General features: G+C 40.5%; 1 protein-coding gene across 1 annotated transcript in view; it reads right to left on the bottom strand.

Annotated features, from left to right (window-relative positions):
* The window catches only part of FLACC1 (flagellum associated containing coiled-coil domains 1), a 33578-nt gene extending 28166 nt beyond the window's left edge, over nucleotides 1-5412 (bottom strand). Inside the window, exon 1 of the mRNA XM_072813318.1 lies at nucleotides 5039-5412. The gene's annotated coding sequence lies outside the window, so the exon portion shown is untranslated. The remainder of the gene's footprint in view (nucleotides 1-5038) is intronic.
* Between the last annotated feature and the right edge of the window lie 15992 nt (nucleotides 5413-21404).

Genomic DNA, 21404 nt, shown 5'->3' with positions numbered 1-21404 from the left:
GGCCAATTCCCACATCAAAGGCGCCCAAAGACTCAGGACTTGGAATTAGTGGATTATTGGATAATATCGACAGGCCTCTGGCAGATCTGTTAGATCACATAGTAGGCCAGATGCTGTGCCCTCCCTGCAAACATGTCCAGGCCCCCATCCCTGGGACCTGTGCATATGTCACCGTATGTGCAAAAAGAAGATTTGCAGCTGTGATTAAATTGAGGAACTTGAGAAGGGAGATTATCCCAGATTATCTGTGTGGGCCCAGATAAACCTCCTTATAAGAGGGAGGGTCAGAGTCAGAGAAGAAAATGTGATGATGGAGGAAGAGATAGGAGTGATCAAGGAAGGGCCATAAGCCAAGGAATGTGGGTGCCTCTAGAGGCTGGGAAAGGCAAGGATGATTCTCCACTAAAGCCTTCAGAAGGAACCAAATCCTGTCAACATCTTGAATTTAGCCCAGTGCAACCCATTTCAGATATATGACCTGAGAACTATAGGAGAATAAATTGTTGTTGTTTTAAGCCACTAAATTTGTGGTAATTTGTTACAGAGCAGTTGTAATAGGAAACAGAGCAATTAGGGTGAAATTACTGATAGAAACATAAGAAAAACATGAAGACTCCTAACTCTGGGAAATGAACTAGGGGTGGTGGAAGGGGAGGAGGGTGGGGGGTGAGGGTGAATGGGTGACAGGCATTGAGGGGGGCACTTGACGGGATGAGCACTGGGTGTTATTCTGTATGTTGGCAAATTGAACACCAATAAAAAATAAATTTATTATTAAAAAAATAAAAATAATAAAATAACATGTAGAAAAAGAAAAAAAGAAACATAAGAAAATAAAAATTGCATAATGACTCTTACAAATATTATGTAAGAAAGGAAACATGGTTATAGTAAGGAACAACCATATATGTATATATATATGTTAACTATCACTATATATGTATATGAGTGTCAACACTTAATAGTGATTTAACCTAAAAGTTAATGGGGACTACATCGGAAGAGCTGGGAAGGGGAAGGGAGAGAGGGCATACAGGACCAAATCCTCATCTACCACACCAGTATGTCAAAAGATAATGGCTAAAATTGAAAAATTAACAAATGGGGTGGAGGCAAATTATTCAGAAGTATAAGTTAAATTCCAAAAGAAATAGCTATGGAGTACCTGGGACCTGGGTGGCTCAGTCGATTAAGCGTCTTCCTTTAGCTCAGGTCATGATCCCTGGATCTTGGGATGGAGCCCCACACCGGGCTCCCTGATCTGTGGGGAGCCTGCTTTTTTTCTCTCACCCTCTGCCACTCCTGCACTCCCCCTACTTGTGCTCTCTGTCTCTCAAATAAGTAAGTAAAATCTTTAAAAAGAAAGAAAGAGAAAGGGAGAGAAAGCAAGAAAGCAAGCTACAAGAGTTGAAAATAGTTGCCCCTAAGGAGCATGCTGAGGAGTAGAACTGAGAAATGAGGGTGGGGGTGGGAGCAGAAACTAACTTTTCATTAATCAGCTTGTAACACAATTTATTTTTTAAGTGATTTCAGTGGATTATTTGATAGAAAATAAAAACCAATGCCAAAAAATGTTAGGAGAACCAACTAAACAACAGAAGCATTACAATGATAGCAGATTTAACTCAAATTTCTAAGTCAGAGACTGGTTTCCCATAGTGCACGGGAATAAATTTGCTTAAGAATCAGCTGGAAAATGAAACAAACTCTTTTGTGTGACGTGACTGATGCTTGAGAAACCCAGCTGCATGGTCTGGTAACTTTTAGAGCTAAAGGTAACTGTAATATTGAGTCCATTTTACAGATGAGGAAACAGACTCAAAACGATGAAGCGACTCCTGGGCTGCCTGTAAATGCTCATTTAAAAGCAAAAATACTTATGGCTCTTGCCGCGAGGACGGTGCTAGCTGCTGGGGGAGAGGGAACACATGCACCTTGCCCTTGGGGAACTTGTGATGGGGAGGGTAACCATCAGAAAGGGAGCAGAGTGGGGGGCGGATGCGGTGCCAAGGCAAGAGACCAGGCCTTGGAAGAAAGGCAGGGTGTACAGGTGGAGGCAGGACAGGCTGGGCCAGAGGCATGGGCCCAAGGTGCCGGGCGGCCAACAGATGGGGGAAACAGCAAAGGCCTAAAGGCCAGGTAACAGGGCTGCTACCTTGGGCTGTCTGTGTTCTGTTGTGCTTGGGGGCCTAGCCAGGCGATCTCAGGGAGACAGGGCTGGGGCAGCAGGTGGCGTGGAGCACTATGGCTGAGAAGGTGAGGCCACAGGGGCTAGAAGGCAGGTGAGAGTCTGAAAGGAAGATGTAGCCATGGCTGATGGAATCTCTGTCATTGCTTCAGACCTTGTATCTACTTCCTATGGGGGCAGGGACCAGTCCTGAACTTGGGTACTGACGCAGGAAGTGAGAGGACAAGCAGTTCAGCTCCCAGCAACTGTCTTCTTTATTCCACTTCTCATCTGCCCAACCACATCGTAGGGTTCTTGAAGGGCAGGACTCCACCGTGTCATTGTCTGGGTCCCCGTGGAGCCTGGAATAGTGACTGTCCATAGCGGGTAACTGGATAAATATTTGTTGCCTAATAAGCCCAGTGGCTGAAACTAGAGGGACTGACTCACCAAGGAGGAAGGAGATCCACAGATAAGCCACGAAATGTAATCGTTGTTACAATGTTATAGAAAATGTTAAAAATTAGAATTAAAAAACCAAAATGATTGGTAAATTATTGTACAGTCACTCAATGGAGTTTTACATAGGTTTTAACTGATTATTTGAAACCCTGTGGGAACATGAAGAAATGGTTAAGAATGAAGATATAAAATGGTATCCATGCAATGCATACAATTATGCAAAAGTTTGTGCCTATATGCACAATAGTTAGAAAAGAATATGGTAAAAAATGAAAATTGGGCCAGAATATCAGAATTATGGGTATTTTTCTCCCCCCACGGCATTCTTTCCTAAAATTTTCTTTGGGTTTTGGAATCAGGTGGGCCTGACTTTGCCTAACAGCTCCTCTACTTAATAGCTGTGGGACCTCAAGACATTTACCTTTGCTTTTCGGAGTCTCAGTTTTTTATCTGCAAAATAGGGACATGGAAGTTCCACCTCATTGTATTGTCATGCACATGAGATGAGACCATGTCAGAAAAGCTCTTGGCACATGGCCTTGAACACATTAGGTTCTCAAAAACTGGTAACTGAGTTTAGGAATATTATAAACCCTAGTGATATTTTTGCATACCGAAGTTTTTATTTCTAATATTTGGAGAAAATGGATTTATTTGTATGTATGTGTTAAATTGAAATAGGCCCACTGTAAAGAAAATCATAATACATGAAAGCGTAAAAAAGTAAAAATTATCCAAAATACTAACATGATGACCACCGAAAATATTTTGGTTAATAACTTCTAGAATTCACCCTGGACAAAAGAAAGAGATTCATATAATTTTCCATAAATGGAAAGAAACCATACATATATTCTATATATATATTTTTTATCAACAATGTCATGAGTTTCTTTTAATGCCAGTAACTATAGGCATATCATCTTTTAAAAAAAAAGATTTTATTTATTTATTCATGAGAGACAGAGAGAGAGAGAGGCAGAAACACAGGCAGAGGGAGAAGCAGGCTCCATGCAGGGAGGCCCACATGGGACTTGATCCCAGGACTCCAGGATCACGTCCTGGGCCGAAGGCAGATGCTTAACCACTGAGTCACCCAGGCATCCCCGCATATCGTCATTTTTTAAACTTAAGTTTACTGTATTGAAAGTTTTTAAAAGTACAAAAGTATAATGAACTCACCTGTCATTCAGTTTCAATATTTAGTAATTTGTGGCCAATATCATTCATCTATACCCAGCCCACTCCTCTAATACCAGATTATTTTTAAAACAAATCCATCATTTAAGTTATACTCAAAGCAAATCTAGAAGTCTAAGATTTGTTTATTTGGCATCATAACTGTGTAAATTTCTATCCTACAACCATACCCATTTACATTTTTAGCCAGTTGAATATTGATGAACATTTGGTTGTTTCCTTTTTTTTTTTTTCTATTGTAAACAGTGCCTTGGTATATTTTCTTTTGCTTTTAAAAAGTAAAGCCCTCTTCATCTAAACACATATGGAGATAAATACTCAAAATACTTAACAACTAGTAAGACAAAGCTGTTGAAAAATCAGAATAGACATGGGTTATAGGGCTGGAACAGGGTCCTACAAAACTCTGCTCCTACTCTTGTGCTGGGCATTAAACCCATTATGCTTAATTATGAGGAGGTCTGGGAGTACCAAGGGAAGAGCTGGGGCAACCAAGGTGGCAAGGGCGATATCTGAGGGGCTTATACAACATATACAGTTGATCTTTGAACAGCATGGGTTTAAACTGCACAGGTCTATTGGATGGCTCAGCGGTTAGGCATCTGCCTTTGGCCCAGGGTGTAGTCCTGGAGTCCCGGGATCGAGTGCCGGGATCGAGTCCCATGTTGGGCTCCCTGCATGGAGCTTGCTTCTCTCTCTGCCTATGTCTCTGCCTCTCTCTCTCTCTCTGTGTCTCTCATGAATAAATAAATAAAATCTTTAAAAAAAAGAATATAGAGGTGTATGTATGTATGTGTATTTGTCTATGCGTACACAACCATGTATGATTTAGGATTCTTTTTCCCTACTCTTTTCCTTTCTGTATTTTTCTGTGATGATTTTACCCGAGGCTCAGTGGACTGAATATGTTAATTAGTGACACTGTAGTTACCTGTGAGCCAGCTGAGCCTTCAGAAAGATCACAGGTTAGTACTAATAACCAGACAAAAAAATTACATAAAACATCTTTCCAGGGATGCCTGGGTGGCTCAGCGTTTGAGCGCCTGCCTTCAGCTCAGGGCATGATCCTGGAGTCCCGGAATTGAGTCCCACATCAGGCTCCCTGCATGGAGACTGCTTCTCCCTCTGCCTATGTCTCTGCCTCTCTCTCATGAATAAATAAATAAAATCTTAAAAAAAAAAAAAAAAAAGGCTTTCCAAAGAGCTTACCTTGGACTGCTCAAAGATTTGTTTCTCCCGTGTAGTTCTTTTCCAAGTCAAGAGTCTTAAAGACACCCCAATTTTATAGAAAAACAGTTTCTCATCAACATAAAATAGCATTCATTTTAGATCAAATCTGGAGGTTCCAGAACTCGAGACTTTAGTGGTCATTCAAGTGACTGAAATGCCAAAGCAGAAAATCCACAGTATGTGTAGGGCAAATTTCCCTTCTAAGGTCAGTCTAGTTTGAGTCTTTCGATATTGCAGTGAAAGTCAAACTAAAAGAGAAAGTCAACCTTCCATTCAGACTCTCTTGACCTGGGCCTTGAGTTTGAGGTTTGTCGTTGGGAGATAGCAGGCAGAAGGTTTGTTTCTTTTATTGCCATGGAAACAGAATGGCAGCACCTCATTGGCTCAGGCACTCTTGCTCTTAAAGAGAGAAGGCTGGAGAAGCAGCCAGTTAACAAATTCTCCAAGACACAAACAAGACTAAATATGCTTAAGATATAATTTCAGAGGAAATAGAATTAAACAACCTTCTTAAGCTTAATTGGCCTATGGTAGTAGTTGCCAGACAGGATCTGTGGAGGATTTTAAATACTTTTGTCATTTGCTTACAGAAACCTAAAACTCTGAAGTAGGCAATTTCTTCCTTGAATTTCAGGCTTTGAAATCTGTAAAAGTACAAACCTCCTACGGCAGGAATCCTTTTCGGTTGTCAGTTCGACATTTTTTTTTCCTGTTTTCCTGAGCAGGAAAGCTGCTTTTTCCTCATTCTGGAAACAGTGCTTGCTTATAATAGACCAGTGGCTTTCATTTTTATTCTACTGCAACTCACTACACATTTTATAATAAAAAGTTGTGTGAAATAATATCTTTATTGCATACTATTCTTATCTATTTTTTTCTTCTATTTAGAATGAAAACTCATTATAAATCCACTTGGTTGATTTCATGATCCACTGATAGGTCAAAACCCATGGTTTACAAAACAATGTTATAGATTCATCCATTCATTTAACTTCATCTTTATTACCTACTCTATGCCAGGCACTGTTGTGAGGTATGGGGAAATATGTCAGTCCTGTGCTCCATAGAGCTTAGAGACTAGTGGGGAACAGACAATAAATTCAATAAAAGCACAATGAACCTTACATTAAGGGCCTCACCAGATGCATTGGGAATGGACAAGAGGGACTACTTATGAGTCACACAACAATTTTAATCAGAGAAGAGATTTGACTAGTTTTGAATATTAGAAAGGCCATTTTGACTGCAATGTAGAGAAACAGTTGGAGAAGCCAAGTCAGGAGGCAGGGTCAAATGAGACACAATGGTGGCCTTGGCTGGGGTAGCACGGTAGAGAGAAGAGGAGAAGACACTTGGTGATTGATCAGACATCACAAATGAGGAGGAGGCAATGATGATTCATGGGTTTCTATCCCAAGCAACTGAGGAGATGGCAGTGCCATTTTATTGAGATGATAAAGTCTGGAGGATAAACAGGCTCAAAGGAACAGATCATGACATCAAGACATACTGACATATTGAGTTTGAGGTGCCAGGGAGACACCCTAATGGTAATGTCCATTACAGAGTTTGTTCCATGATTTGGGAGTTCAAAAGAAGAGTCTGGGCTAGAAACATTTTAGGAATCTTTAGGGTAGGTAATATTTAAAAGCAAGGGAATGGATGAGATCACACAGGGGGGGAGTGTAAGAAGAGAATAGGGTCTAGAACAGAGCCCTGAGGAACACCACCAATATTTATGACAGTATTTCTTAAAGGGTGGACCATGTTATGGTTCAAATATGTACAAGCATCACTTGAACGAAAATGGCTTAAATAAAAAAGGTTCATTAGCTTCATGAAATACGAAGTCTGAAAGTAGTGCTACCAGATTGATGCAGACTCAGCAATGTCATTGGAGAATTGGTTTTTTTCTGTCTTTCTGTCATGCCCATTTCAGGGTGTTAACTGAGGGGAGCCTCATGGTTACACTCTGGCTGCCTTAACTCCAAGCACCATGGGCAGACCAGATGAAGACAAACTTCAAAAACTAAAAGGGAGGCAAAAAAGTTACAAAAAAAAAACAATGAATAGATCTGACAATCCTGTCGAATCCATCTCTGTCTAGAGACTGGATATTACTTCAGGTCTGCTTATGTGAAGTTTTATATTTAAATGCTTTCCTTTTCAAAAGGCTGTATGATTTCCCACTCATTCCCACTAACAATGTAGGAATGTTCCATTTGCTCAACACCCTTGTATACTTGCTATGGTCAGACACCTTTCTAATTTTAGACATTTTGATCAGCGTGTAGACATATTCGATTGTATGTTTTCATTTGCATTTCCCTAATGTCTTATGAGGTTGTGTGCCTCTCCATGTACTTATTTGTCATCTGAACATTTTATTTGGCAAAGTGTCTATTCCCATCTTTTGCTCAGTTTTTAAAATTGGGTTTTCTGTCTTATAATTAACTTGTAAAAACTTTTTATATATTCAAGATTAAAGTGTTTTGTTGTAAAAAAATGCTTTCTTATGATGATTATAAAAAGTGAATTTGGGTCTTCTGTGGAGAGTGGCTAACAGCAAATATACAAAGGAAGCAGGTGCAGAAGGAAGTCACTTGACTCGGCTACTAAGGCTTATCACTAATTACCACTACTTTAGGATTTTTGTTTCCTCCTTTACTCTATTTAGACATGAATACAACTTTGTCAGACCCAAAACAGCAGAGGGGAAAGAAATGAAGGCTTTTAGGGGCTAAGTGTTAACTGCTCTTCTCCTGATTAAGTTCAGGGAAACTTTGGCATTGTGCAGAAGGCTCTTCCCAAAGACGTGGGAAGGGGACTGATGTTACTAACATTCTCAGTAACTTTCCCCAAAACAATGTGCCTTAGTATTTGGAATGGAAGTGGAGGAGGCAAGAATACCAACAGTATAAGAAAGCAAAGGATGAATAAATAAATGAGAGAAACTGTGACTTAACAATCCAATTGTATCATCAAAATTAGCTTTCACACTGGGTGGAGAAATGGGCACCCCCTTGTGGGATGCTGTGGCTCTCAGGAAGTGACAAATGTGATCAGCCAGTTGAGTATTTAGGGGCTTTCCATTCGGGTAGCCCTATTTGTGGCTTCCTGAGAGTACTCCCAGTGTGGAAAAGACAGTGTTCTTCCAGGGAGTTTATCATTATCTCCAAGTTGCTCAATTTCCTTTGATCATTTCTTGTCTTTGAAGATCTCCCTTTAGGGTGCTATGCTAAGTCCCACTGATTGGTTCACTGTTCCAGAATGCCCCCAACCAGGGAGCCACAGGAATCATACGAGTACCGGCAGTGCCACTCTCGTGTCTAGAAAGTGGGGCCACTGCTTCAAAGGGTTCTGCACATCACGGGTATGTATGAAAAACTAAGTTTATTAATGAGCACATGGGCACTTAATCTGGAGCTCGACACTGGGACAGCAGGACCCATAATCCTAAACATCTGTTGTTCTCATCAGTAACATCGTTTCGGATCCACAGGAATGCTTCTTCATACCTCTTACCCTTTATCCTCAAAACAAAAGATGGCTGTGTCAAAATGCTATGAAGGTATTTGTCTTTCTCTGTCTGCCTTATTTCACTTAGTATATCTTCTAGGTCCATTCGTGTTGTCCCAAATGGCAAGATTTCATTCTTTATTTATGGCTAAATAATTTTTCATTGCAGATACACCATATCTTCTTTCTCCTTTCACCTGTGGATGGATACTTGAGTTGCTTCCATATCTTGGGTATTGTAAGCAACATTGCAATAAACATAGGAGTGCATGAATCTTTTCAAATTAGTGTTTTCATTTTCTTTGGATAAATACCCAATAATAGAATTACTGGATCATATGGCATTTCTATTTATTTTTTTAAATTTTATTTAAATTCAATTAATTAACATATAATGTATTATTGGTTTCAGAGGTAGAGATCAGTGATTCATCAACCTTATTTAAGTCTTATTTAATACCCAGTGCTCATTACATCACGTGCCCATCACCTGGTTACCCCATCCCCCCTTCTTCCCTCCTGTGACCCTCAATTTGTTTCCTATGATCAAGAGTCTCTTATGGTTTGTCTCCCTTTCTGATTTTGTCTTGTTTTACTTTTTAATGTCTTCCTCTATGATCCTCTGTTTTGTTTCTTAAATTCTATATATGAGTGAGATCATATGATTATTGTCTTTCTCTGATTGACTTATTTCAGCATAATATCCTCTAGTTCCATCTATATATATATTGCTATAAACAATGGGGTTCAGGTGCCCTTTCGGATCACTACATTTGTGTCTTAAATACCTAGTAGTGCCATGGCTGGGTCATAGGGTAGCTCTCTTTTCAACTTTTTGAGAAACTGCCATACTGTTTTCCTGAGTGGCTGCATCAGCTTGCATTCTCACCAACAGTGTAAGAGGGTTCCCTTTTTTCCACATCCTTGTCAACATCTCTTGTTTCCTGACTTTTTCATTTTGGCCATTCTGACTGGTATGAGGTGGTATGATGTATATTTCCCAGATGCCAAGTGATTTTGAGCATTTTTTCATGTGTCTCTTGGCCATTTATATGTCTTCTTTGGAGAAATGTCTGCTCCTGTCTTCTGCCCATTTCTTGATTAGATTGTTTGTTCTTTGGGTGTTGAGTTTGGTAAGTTCTTTATAGATTTTGGACACTAGCTCTTTACCTGATATATCATTTGCAAATATGTTCTCTCATTGTGTCGGTTGTCTTTTGATTTTATCTTTTCCTATGCAAAAGCTATTATCTTGATGAAGTCCCAATAGTTCATTTTTGTCGAGACGTGTCTAGCAAGAAGTTGTTGTGGCCAAGGTCAAAGAGGTTGCTGCCTTTGTTCTCCTCTAGGATTTTGACAGATTCCTGTCCTACATTTAGGTCTTTCATCCATTTTGAGTCTATTTTTGTGTATGGGGTGAGGAAAAAGTCCATTTTCATTCTTTTGCATGTGGCCGTCCAATTTTCCTAACACCATTTGTTGAAGAGACTATCTTTTTTCCAGTGGATATTCTTTCCTGCTTTGTTGAAGATTAGTTGACCATACAGTTGAGGGTCTATTTTTGGGTTCTGTATTTTGTTCTATTGATCTATGTGTTTTTGTGCCAGTACCATCCTGTCTTGATTACAGCTTTGTAATAGAGCTTGAATCCCAGAATTGTGATGCTCTCAGTTTTGATTTTCTTTTTCAACATTTCTTTGGCTATTCAGGGTCTTTTCTGGTTCCATACAAATTTTAGGATTATTTATTACAACTCTGTGAAATAAGTTGATGGTATTTTGATAGGGATTGTATTGAATGTATAGATTGCTCTAGGTAGCATAGATATTTTAACATTATTTGTTCTTCCAGCCCATGAGCATGGAATATTTTTCCATTTCGTTGTGTCTTCCTCAATGTCTTTCATGAATATTCTATAGTTTTCTGAATACAGATCATTTGCTTCTTTAGTTAGGTTTATTCCTAGGTATCTTATGATTTTTGGTGCAATTGTAAACGGGATTGACTCCCTTTAATTCATGATTTTATTTATTTGGATCTTTTCTCTTTTCTTTTTGATAAGTCTGGCCAGGGGTTTATCAATCTTATTAATTCTTTCAAAGAATCAGCTCTTAGTTTTGTTGATCTGTTATACTGTTCTTTTGGTTTCTGTTTCATTGATTTCTGCTCTAATATTTATTATTTCTCTTCTCCTGCTGGGTTTAGGCTTTATTTGCTGTCCTTTCTCCAGCTTCTTTAGGTGTAAGGTTAGGTTGTGTATTTGAGATCTTTCTTGTTTCTTGAGTTAGGCTTGTATTGATCTATATGTCCCTCTTAGGACTGCCTTTGCTGCATCCCAAAGGTTTTGAACAGTTGTGTTTTCATTTTCATTTGTTTCCATGAATTTTTTTAGTTCTTCTTTAATTTCCTGGTGGACCCATTCATTCTTTAGTAGGATGCTCTTTAGCCTCCATGTACTTGAGTTCTTTCCAAATTCCCTCTTATGACTGAGTTCTAGTTTCAAAACATTGTGGTCCAAAAATATGCAGGGAATGATATCAATCTCTTGGTATCAGTTGACACCTGATTTGTGACCTAGTCTGTGATCTATTCTGGAGAATGTTCCATGGACACTCAAGAAGAATGTGTATTTTGCTGCTTTAGGATGGAATGTTCTGAATATATCTGTGAAATCCATCTTGTCCAGTGTGTCATTCAAAGCTCTTGTTTCCTTGTTGATCTTCTGCTGAGATGATCTGTCCATTGCAGTGAGTGAGGTGTTGAAGTCCCCTACTATCATTGTATTATTATTATTTTCTTTCTCTTGTATATTTTTTTATTGGAGTTTGATTTGCCAACATATAGTATAACACCCAGTGCTCATCCCGCCAAGTGCCCCCCTCAGTGCCCATCATCCAGTCACCCCAACCCCTCGCCCACCTCCCCTTCCACTACCCCTTGTTTGTTTCCCAGAGTTAGGAGTCTCTCATGTTCTTTCACCCTCACTGATATTTCCTGCTCATTTTTTCTCCTTTCCCTTTTATTCCCTTTCACTATTTTTTTATATTCCCCAAATGAGTGAGACCATGTAATGTTTGTCCTTCTCCGATTGACTTACCTCACTCAGCATAAAACCCTCCAGTTCTAGCCACACTTAAGCAAATGGTGGGTATTCATCCTTTCTGATGGCTGAGTCATATTCCATTGTATATATAGATCACATCTTTATCCATTCATCTTTTGATGGACACCAACACTCCTTCCACAGTTTGGCTATTGTGGACATTGCTGCTATAAACATTGGGGCACAGGTGTCCTGCCGTTTCACTGCATCTGTATCTTTGGGGTAAATCCTCAGCAGTGCAATTGCTGGGTCATAGGGTAGCTCTATTTTTAACTCTTTGAGGAACCTCCACACAGTTTTCCAGAGTGGCTGCACCAGTTTACATTCCCACCAACAGTGCAAGAGGGTCCCCCTTTCTCCACATCCTCTGCAACATTGTTGTTTCCTGTCTTGTTAATTTTCACCATTCTGAACTGGTGTGAGGTGGTATCTCATTGTGGTTTTGATTTGTATTTCCCCGATGGCAAGTGATGCAGAACATTTTCTCATGTGCTTGTTGGCCATATGTAGGTCTTCTTTGGTGAAATTTTTGTTCATGTCTTTTGCCATTTCATGATTGGATTGTTTCTTTGCTGTTGAGTTTAATAAGTTCTTTATAAATCTTCGATACTAGCCCTTATCTGATATTCATTTACAAATATCTTCTCCCATTCTGTAGGTTAGTATCTTGTTGAGAATTTTTGCATTTGTGTTCATCAGGGATATTGGTCTATAATTCTCCTTTTTGGTGCGGTCTTTGTCTGGTTTTGGAATTAAGGTGATGCTGGTCTCATAAAATGAGTTTGGAAGTATTCTGTCCCTTTCTATCTTTCATAATAGCTTTAGTAGAATAGGTATTGTTTCTTCTTTAAACGTTTGCTAGAATTCCCCTGAGAAGCCATCTGGCCCTGGACTTTTGTGTCTTGGGAGGTTTTTGATGACTGCTTCAGTTTCCTCCCTGGTTATTGGCCTGTTCAGGTTTTCTATTTCTTCCTGTTCCAGTTTTGGTAGTTTGTGGTTTTCCAGAAATGCTTCCATTTCTTCTAGATTTCCTAATTTATTGGTGTATAGCTGCTCATAATATGTTTTTTAAATCGTTTGTATTTCCTTGGTATTGGTTGTGATCTCTCCTTTTTCATTCGTGATTTTATTAATTTGAGTCTTTTCTCTTGTTTTTAATAAGGCTGGCTAATGGTTTATCTATCTTATTAATTCTTTCAAAGAACCAATTCCTGGTTTTGTTGATCTGTTCTACAGTTTTTCTGGTCTCTATTTCATTGAGTTCTGCTCGAATCTTTATTAACTCTCTTCTTCTGCTTGGTGTAGGTTTTATTTGCTGTTCTTTCTCCAGTTCCTTTGGATGTGAGGTTAGCTTGTGTATTTGAGTTTTTTCCAATTTTTTGAGGGATGCTTGTATTGCGATGCATTTCCCTCTTAGAACTGCTTTTGCTGTATCCCAAAGATTTTTTTAAAGATCTTATTTATTTATTCATGAAAGAGATATATAGAGAGAGGCAGAGACAGAGGCAGAGGGAGAAGCAGGCTCCAAAATGAGGCAGAGAAAACAAAAAACAAAAACAACATATCTTGTATATCTCCCAAAATTAAGTTGAGTATGTTGGAGGGAATCTAGTAGAAGATATATCTAGGACCTGTTAATTGTAGAAATATGAAAGTCAAAAAGGAAGAATCTTAAACATGAAGAGGTGGTAAAATATTGTAGTTAGGGTGGGAAAAGAGAAAAACAATTGTAAATTTACAGTCTGATATAAAAATGAGTTGTACTGGAAAAAGGAAGGGGGGGAAAAAAAGGAAGGGTACCCTTTGGTTCTATATACTGTAAATCCCTCGACTTCCTTGGAGCTTCCCAGCACTGCTCGGTGAAGAACTTGCTCTTCCTCTGTCCTTCCAGCTGGTCTTCTGGGGGAGGGGCCTGCTGTGCTGACTCTCAGGTGTGTGCACCTGGGGGAGCTGCCCCACCTCTGCCGGGTGCCGGGCTCAGTGGGAGCTGTTGACCCTGTGAGGCCTCTGTCCCCTGGCGGCCCTGCCCCTCCCAGGCACAAGGTGACACCAGGAGGAACAACACTGACGGCGGCCAGGTCTCCAGCTCTGGGGTCAGCTCCCCCAGTAACTACCGCAGTTTCACAGTGCTCACTGGTCTGGATGCTCCAGGGGTGGGGGTGCTGACCTGCACAGCTTGGAGGTACCCCAGCAGGAGCGTCCCCACTGTCCTGTGACCTCCCTGTCTCTGCCTGTCCCGGGTGTGTGGGGGGGTGCTCAGGATCCTGGGCTGTGTCCCCCGGCGCCCTGGGCTCCAGGGCCTGTGCTTCTGGAATCGTGCTGCTGGGGCCTAGACTCCCAAAGGCCGCAGGGTGCAGCCCCCTCCACCGGGATCCCACCCCGCCCCCCCGCCCGGACTCGCTCCAGCCCTTTACTGAGCTCCGCCCACAGTCTGCAGCGCTCTCCCCCCGGCGCACCTCCTCTGTTAGTGACCCCGGGAACCTGGAGGCCCCACTCCAGTCCTGCCCGGTTTCTCTGCTAAGCGCCTTTCTGTCTGGGAAGAATCGGGGGAAGAGTTAAAGTTCCTACCTCTCCAGGGCTGGGCTTTGCTGTCTAGAGGCTCCCGCGCCCCCCTTTGCCCGGCTCCTCATGGAGGGCCCCTCCCCCACTGGATTCTTTTTAATTTTTTTCCGCCTTCCTACCTTGTTAGAAGCGAAAACCCTTCTCTGTAGCCTCTGGCTGTTCTGTCTTTAAATGTCAGGTGGGATTCATAGGTTTTCAGGATGGTTTGAAAGTTATCTAGGTAAGTTGGTGGGGCCGGGTGAGGTGAGGCCCCTACTCCCCCCTCAGCTTGCCCTACCCCAGGCTTTTTATCAGTGTGTTTCTTTACTTGTGTTATTAGTTGGCTTGTATAACTGGCTGTTTCCCATGTTAGGGGCATAACTATTTACTATTGTTAGATCTCCTTGTTGGATAGACTTTTTAATTATGATATAGTATTTTTCCTTATCTCTTTTTTTTCCCTTTTTTTCCCTTATCTCTTATTACAGCCTTTGTTATAAAATCTAACTTGTCTGGTATTAGGATTGCCATCCCAGTTTTTTTTTTTAAAGACTTTATTTACTCATGAGAGCCAGAGAGAGAGAGAGAGCCAGAGACATAGGCAGACTCCATGCAGGGAGCCTGATGTGGGACTTGATCCTGGGACTCCAGGATCACACCCTAAGCTGAAGGCAGACGCTCAATTGCTGAGCCACACAGGCATCCCAGCTTTCTTTTGATATCCAGTAGCATGATAAATGGTTTTCCACCCTCTCACTTTAAATCTGTGTCTTTGGCTCTAAAATGAGTCTCTTGCTGACAGCATATCAATGGGTCTTGCTTTTTTATCCAATCGGATACCCTGTGTCTTTTAACTGGGGCATTTAGCACATTTACATTCAGAGTAACTGTTGAAAGATATAAATTTAATGCCATTATATTACCTGTAGAGTCACTGTTTCTATATATTGTTTTTATCCTTTCTGATTTATGTTACTTTTAGGCTCTCTCTTTGCTTAAAGGACCCCTTTAAAATTTTTTTTAACTTTTATTTATTTATGATAGGCACGCAGTGAGAGAGAGAGAGGCAGAGACACAGGCAGAGGGAGCCTGACGTGGGATTCGATCCCGGATATCCAGGACCGCACCCTGGGCCAAAGGCAGGCGCCAAACTGCTGCGCCACCCAGAGATCCCAGGACCCCTTTTAATATTTACTGTAGGGCTGATTTGGTAATCACAGAGTCTTTTAGTTTGTTTTTCCTGAAGCTTTTTATCTCTTATTTTGAATGGCATCCTAGCTGGATAAAGTATTCTTGGCTGCATGTTTTTCTCATTTAGCACCCTGAATATATCATGCCAGTCTTTTATGACTTGCCAGATCTCTGTGGATAGGTCTGCTGCCAGTCTAATGTTTCTACCCTTGTAGGTTATGGACTTCTTGTCCTGAGCTGCTTTCAGGATTTTCTTTTTGTGATTTGGAAATTCCACTATTATATGTCAGGATGTTGACCTATTTTTATTGATTTTGAGGGTTCTCTGTGCCTCCTGGACTTGGATGCCTTTTCCTTCCGCAGATTAGAGAAGTTCTCCACCATAATTTGCTCCAGTATACCTTCTGCCCCCCTACTTTCCTCTTCTTCTGGGATCCAAATTATTCTAATATTGTTTCACTTTATGATATCACTTACCTCCTGAATTCTCCCTTCATGATCCAGTAGCTGTTTTTTCTTTTCTCAGCTTTTTTATGCTCCATCATTTTGTCTTCTATGTCACTATTTCTCTCTTCTGCCGCATTTATCCTAGCAGTTAGAGCCTCCATTTTTTATTGCATCTCATTAATAGCCTTTTTGATTTTGACTTCATTAGATTTTAGTTCTTTTATTTCTCTAGAAAGAAATTCTCTAGTGTATTCTATGCTTTTTTTTAAACCCAGCTAGTACCTTTATAATCATTATTCTGAACTCTATTCCCAACATCTTACTTATTTTCATACTGATTAGGTTCCTGGCAGTCAGTACTGCCTCTTGTTCTCTTTTTTGAGGTGAATTTTTCCATCTTGTCATTTTGTCCAGAGAAGAATAGATGAATGGGAGAACAAAATACTAAGATAGCAACAACTCCAGAGAAATATACGCTGAACAAATCAGAAGAGACCCAAAACTGAAAAAAAAAAGCAATATAATCAGACAGGTGAACAGAATAGAGCAATACACTGGATCTGTGTGTATTTTGGTGTGTTTGTTAGAAAACTAGATCCAAAAATTGGCAGAGTAAGATGTGTCTGCCTTTGGCTCAAGGCATGATCCTGGGATCTGGGATCGAGTCCTGTGTCAGGCTTCTTGCGGGAAGCCTGCTTCTCCCTCTGCCTGTGTCTCTGCCTCTATCTGTGTGTCTCTCATGAATAAATAAATAAAATCTTAAAAAAAGGACTTTAACAAAACAGAAAAAATAATAAAAAGAAGAAAAAAAAAGAAAAAAATGAATATAAACAGACAGGTGAGAACAGAGCCATACACTAGATTCCAGGTGTATTTTGGTATGTTAGAAGAAACTGCACCCCAAATGTGTAATGAAAAAAAATATATATATACACACAAAAATAAAATTAAATACAATGAAAGGATACAATCTAAGTGTTAAACTGAAAATTTAAAAAGATTTTTAAATAGAGTTGGTAAAATAAGAAATTGGTTGAAAAAGGAAAGAGAGGGATACCTGGGTGGCTCAGCAGTTGAGTGTCTGCCTTTGGCTCAGGGCCTGATCCTGGAGTCCCAGGACCGAGTCCCACATCAGGCTCCCTGCATGGAGCCTGCTTCTCCCTCTGCCTATGTCTCTGCCTCTCTCTGTGTCTCTCATGAATGAATAAATAAAATATTTGAAAGAAAAAAGAAAAAGGAAAGATAAAACAATTAAAATTGAAAGTTAAAGAATTGTAGGGAATGAAACATGAATTCTATACGCTGTATTCCCCTGGTGCTCCAGTTTTGCAGTTGTCAATGTTTGGTAGAGTTGATCTTGGCTGGATCTCCTTGCAGATCTTCTGGGGGAGGGCCTGCTGCATTGATTCTCAAGTGTCTTTGCCCTGGGTGGAATTACACTGCCTATGCCAGGGGGCCAGGCTGAGTCATCTCCATATTGCTCTATGTGGCTTTTGTCCTCTGAAAGTCATCTGCTGTATATTGTTCTATGTGGCTTTTGTCCTCTGAAGGCTTTCCCCCACTTTAGAAGATGTGAGATGGTGGCCTCCCAATCTCTAGCCCTGGAGCTGAAAGTTTGGGCCCCACTCCTCAGTGTGCCCTCAGGGAAAGGCAGTCAATCCCTCCTGTCACCCTGGTCCCCAACCACACTCCATGCTCACCCAGCCTGTGACTGAGCATTTTTATCTCAGGCACACAACCCCTTTTCGAGTCCCCAAACGCTGCAGACTCCTGTGATATGCTCCCCCAGTGCTCCTCCCAGGGGAGGAAGGGGGGTCTCGCTGGCTCTGCCATTTGCTGGGCCCCTGCTTAGAGAGCAGTGATGTCAACTGTGCGATGGGTCACAGCTTATGGCAACCCTGAAATGAGAGCCCAGTCTTGGGCTCGCTGATTGCAGCTGGCTTCCCCACTCAGACGCCTGGGAACTCTGCTGCCCTCAGGCACCCCCTGGTTTTCCTGAGACTCCGAGAATCCGGAGACCATACTGTCTCACCTAGGTTTCTGTCCTGCTTTGCCACCTAAATGCCATTCAGGGAAGGAGTCCCTCACGGGAGCAGACTTCTAAAAGTTCTGATTTTGCCCTCTGTTGCTCTATCACTTACTGGGAGCCAGCTGCTGGAGGCTCCGTCCTCCTGTCGTTTATCTTCCCATTATTGCCTCAGATACACTTCTCCACAGCTCCTATTTTGCAAAAAGGGGTCGCTTTTCTACTTGTAGAGTTGCAGCTATTCTTTCCTTAGATCTCTGGTTGAGTCCACAGGTGTTCTGAATGATTTAATAGCTATCTAGCTGAATTCCTGGGACCAACAAAACGAAGGTCTCCTACTCCCTCACCATCTTGCACTCTCTCCAGCATTTCTATTTTTAATTTGTTGAGGACCCTCTATACTGTTTTCCACAGTGGTTGTACCAATTTATATTCCAACCCACAAGAGGATTCCTTTTACTCCCCATCCTTGCCTGGACTTACTGTCTTTTTGATAATAGCCATTCTGACAAGTGTGAGGTGATATATCATTGTGATTTGCATTTCCTCTGAAATTGCATTGCATGGAGTGAAATAGTGGGAGAGGGGCAGAGGGAATATCATGTGGAATCTCAAGCAGGCCTAAGCAGGCATAGAGTCCCATAGGGGACTCAGTCTATGACCCTGAGATCATGACTTGAGTGGAAATCAGGAGTCATACACTTAACCTACTGAGCCCAGGCGCCACCTAATGTCTCAATTTGTAATTCCATGGGTACTTTGATTAGTGATGCTGAGAATCTTTTCAGAGTAAGAAAAATGCTAGATGATTTCACTTATATGTGGAATCCAAATAAACAAAACATGCAGAAACAGAAACAGATTCATAAATACAGAGAACAAACTGGTGTTTGCCAGATGGGTGGAGACAGGGTATGAGCGAAATAGAGGAGGGGGATTAAGAGGTACAAACTTCCAGTAATTAAACAAGTCATGGGATATAAAGTACAGCATAGGAAATATAGCCAGTAATATTGTGATAGCATTGTATGGTAACAGATGGTGACTACATTTCAGTGCTACACAGTGAGCACTGTGTAATGTATAGAATTGTGGAACCACTATATTGTGTATCTGAAACTAATATAACATTGTATGTCAGCTATAGCTCAATAATACATTTTTTTTAAATGCTAAGAATGCTTCTGGGTTGTGCTGCTGCTAAGGTCTGAGACAGAAACTGTTTTAGAATTCAGGAGGAATGAGGGAAGCCTCAGTGGGTTAGAACAAAGGTAACTCGTGGAAAGCTCTCAACATGGATGCAGATTCATACATAATGAAATACTGTTTTCCAGTGGTGCTGAGCATCCATTTTTCTGCTTCTTCTAATGTTTTAATTTTTTTATTTAAAGATTTTTAATTTATTTTTTAGAGAGAGAGAGGGCTTGAGTGGGGGAGGGAGCAGAGGGAATGTCATGTGGAATCTCAAGCAGACCTGAGCTGGGCATAGAGTCCTATGGGGGACTCAGTCTTATGACCCTGAGATCATGACTTGAGTGGAAATCAGGAGTCACACACTTAACCTACTGAGCCACCCAGGCGCCCCCTAATGTTTCAACTTGTAATTCCATGGGTACTTATATATTGGAGTGGCACTTGCAACACCTGCAATTTATGGCTGAAGAATATTTTGCCATATGAATCCTGATTACCTTAAAATTTTTACATATGTATGTTTAGGTCTAGATGGAACATGAATGAAACATTGTGTTAATTCTTCACATTATTGTATAGAACTGTGTGGATCTAGAGATTCCCTTGAAAGACGTTTGAAATAGCTTTTTAAGTGGTAGTGAATAATGCAAAATTAAAATATTTTGTAAAATTTTCTGGCCCTTTGCTGTAATGTTTAAATGTACTGTGAAAATCTTGCTTTTAAATAACTTAGTGATTTTGCTAGAAGGCAAGAAAAATAAATTTTATGGAACACTTTTAAAAAATTATTTGACTTTTGTAAATTTTTCTCTAGTATCTCACATCATCTTTGGTGTGCTTTACTCACATTTTTTTTTTTAAAAGAATAAAACACTTCATGCCTGCCAGTCAGCAGCTTTATTTTGTCATCTTTGCAAAACCTACACAGCAACATTTGTTCATTTGAAAATTCTGTGGCATTTTGGCCCTTATTTTATAAAAACTAATGAAAAATAAAACTTGAGACTAGCATAAGTCAAACTTAATATAGTAAAAACAGAGGTGGAAGTCCACAGAATGCCCCCAAATATTGCCCTTATCTCAAAGTTTTGGGACTTAAACACATCTATTGTTGTTCATCATTTGTGAAAGTAAACACAAAGATGTTGGGGATATCACTAAATCACTAAATTATCAAAGAAATTTAAAAAAATTATAAATCACCTTATATCAAAGAATTAGAGACGCATACTTCATTTCTAATAAAATGCTCATAATTTTAAATGGATATTGAATGGGGTTTTTAAAAAAATACAGTAATTAAATTGTAACAGGGAAAAGAGAACATCAAAGAACATTTTCTATTAGAATCCAACAATTTTCAAATTTAGTTTCTTAGAAATAGTTTCTCCCTCCCTCCCTCCCTCCCATTTTTATAAAGAGATGGAAGTTTACTGAATACACTGCAAGGGAGTGGCAGACAGGATAGTCAAGGAGTGACTGCCTGCAATGTGGTGAGAGGGTGGTGAGGGGCCACAGTTATAGGGCAGAGTGAGGGAGTATGGGGACTTAAAGAATTTTCTCTTTTTTGGTAATCTTAGGAATTGTGCCTGGTCACTTAGGGCCTATGGCTGTTTCAAGATGGGTTGCTTAATGAGCCTGTTTGCATTCAGCTAGGTGATCTCTGTGAGCCCTCTGCCTTGATCCAGTGTCCATTGCTCAACCTGTTGCTTAAAAGTGGCTTCTACATTCCCCCCCGACAGGTTGATAATGACATATCTTTGGCAACTGGGGGCATGTTCCTGCTGAATCAGGGGCCTAGGGATGTCTCTACCTATGCGTCAACACCGGTCAGTCAGGAATTTAGAGGTAGAAATTATGAAACGCAGAGGCAACTGAATCCAAGGTAGACAACATATGTGAATTTCCTTGAGTAGCAAGGATAGCTGTTGGTTTGGAGTTATGGCAGCGAAGGACTCTTGGCACCAAGTGAAGAGACATCAGAAAAGACAGAGAAATAAGATCATTATTATGAAAAAGAGAAGCCTGAATAAAAGAACTTTGATAGTTGACCAAAATCTTCCTCCAGTCCAGGATTTAACCAATTAAAGGAGAGACAGAGATCATTTAAAGTGCCAATTTGAATATTCATGTCTTCTGGTAACCCTGTCAGATTTTTGTGGTAATCTGGAGTAACATAACATTCTGTTGTAATAAAGCAGAAGTTCCTCCTTGAGCCCCAGTCAGGTTATCAAAGGCCAGTTTTGGAGGGCCACCTTTTTTTTTTTCCTAAAGATTTATTTATTTATATGAGAGAGAGAGAGAGAGAGAGAGAGAGAGAGAGA

The sequence above is a fragment of the Canis lupus genome, chromosome 36, assembly GCF_048164855.1.
Source record: "Canis lupus baileyi chromosome 36, mCanLup2.hap1, whole genome shotgun sequence".
NCBI lineage: Eukaryota > Metazoa > Chordata > Mammalia > Carnivora > Canidae > Canis > Canis lupus.
This window is presented reverse-complemented; position numbering and strand designations above follow the sequence as displayed.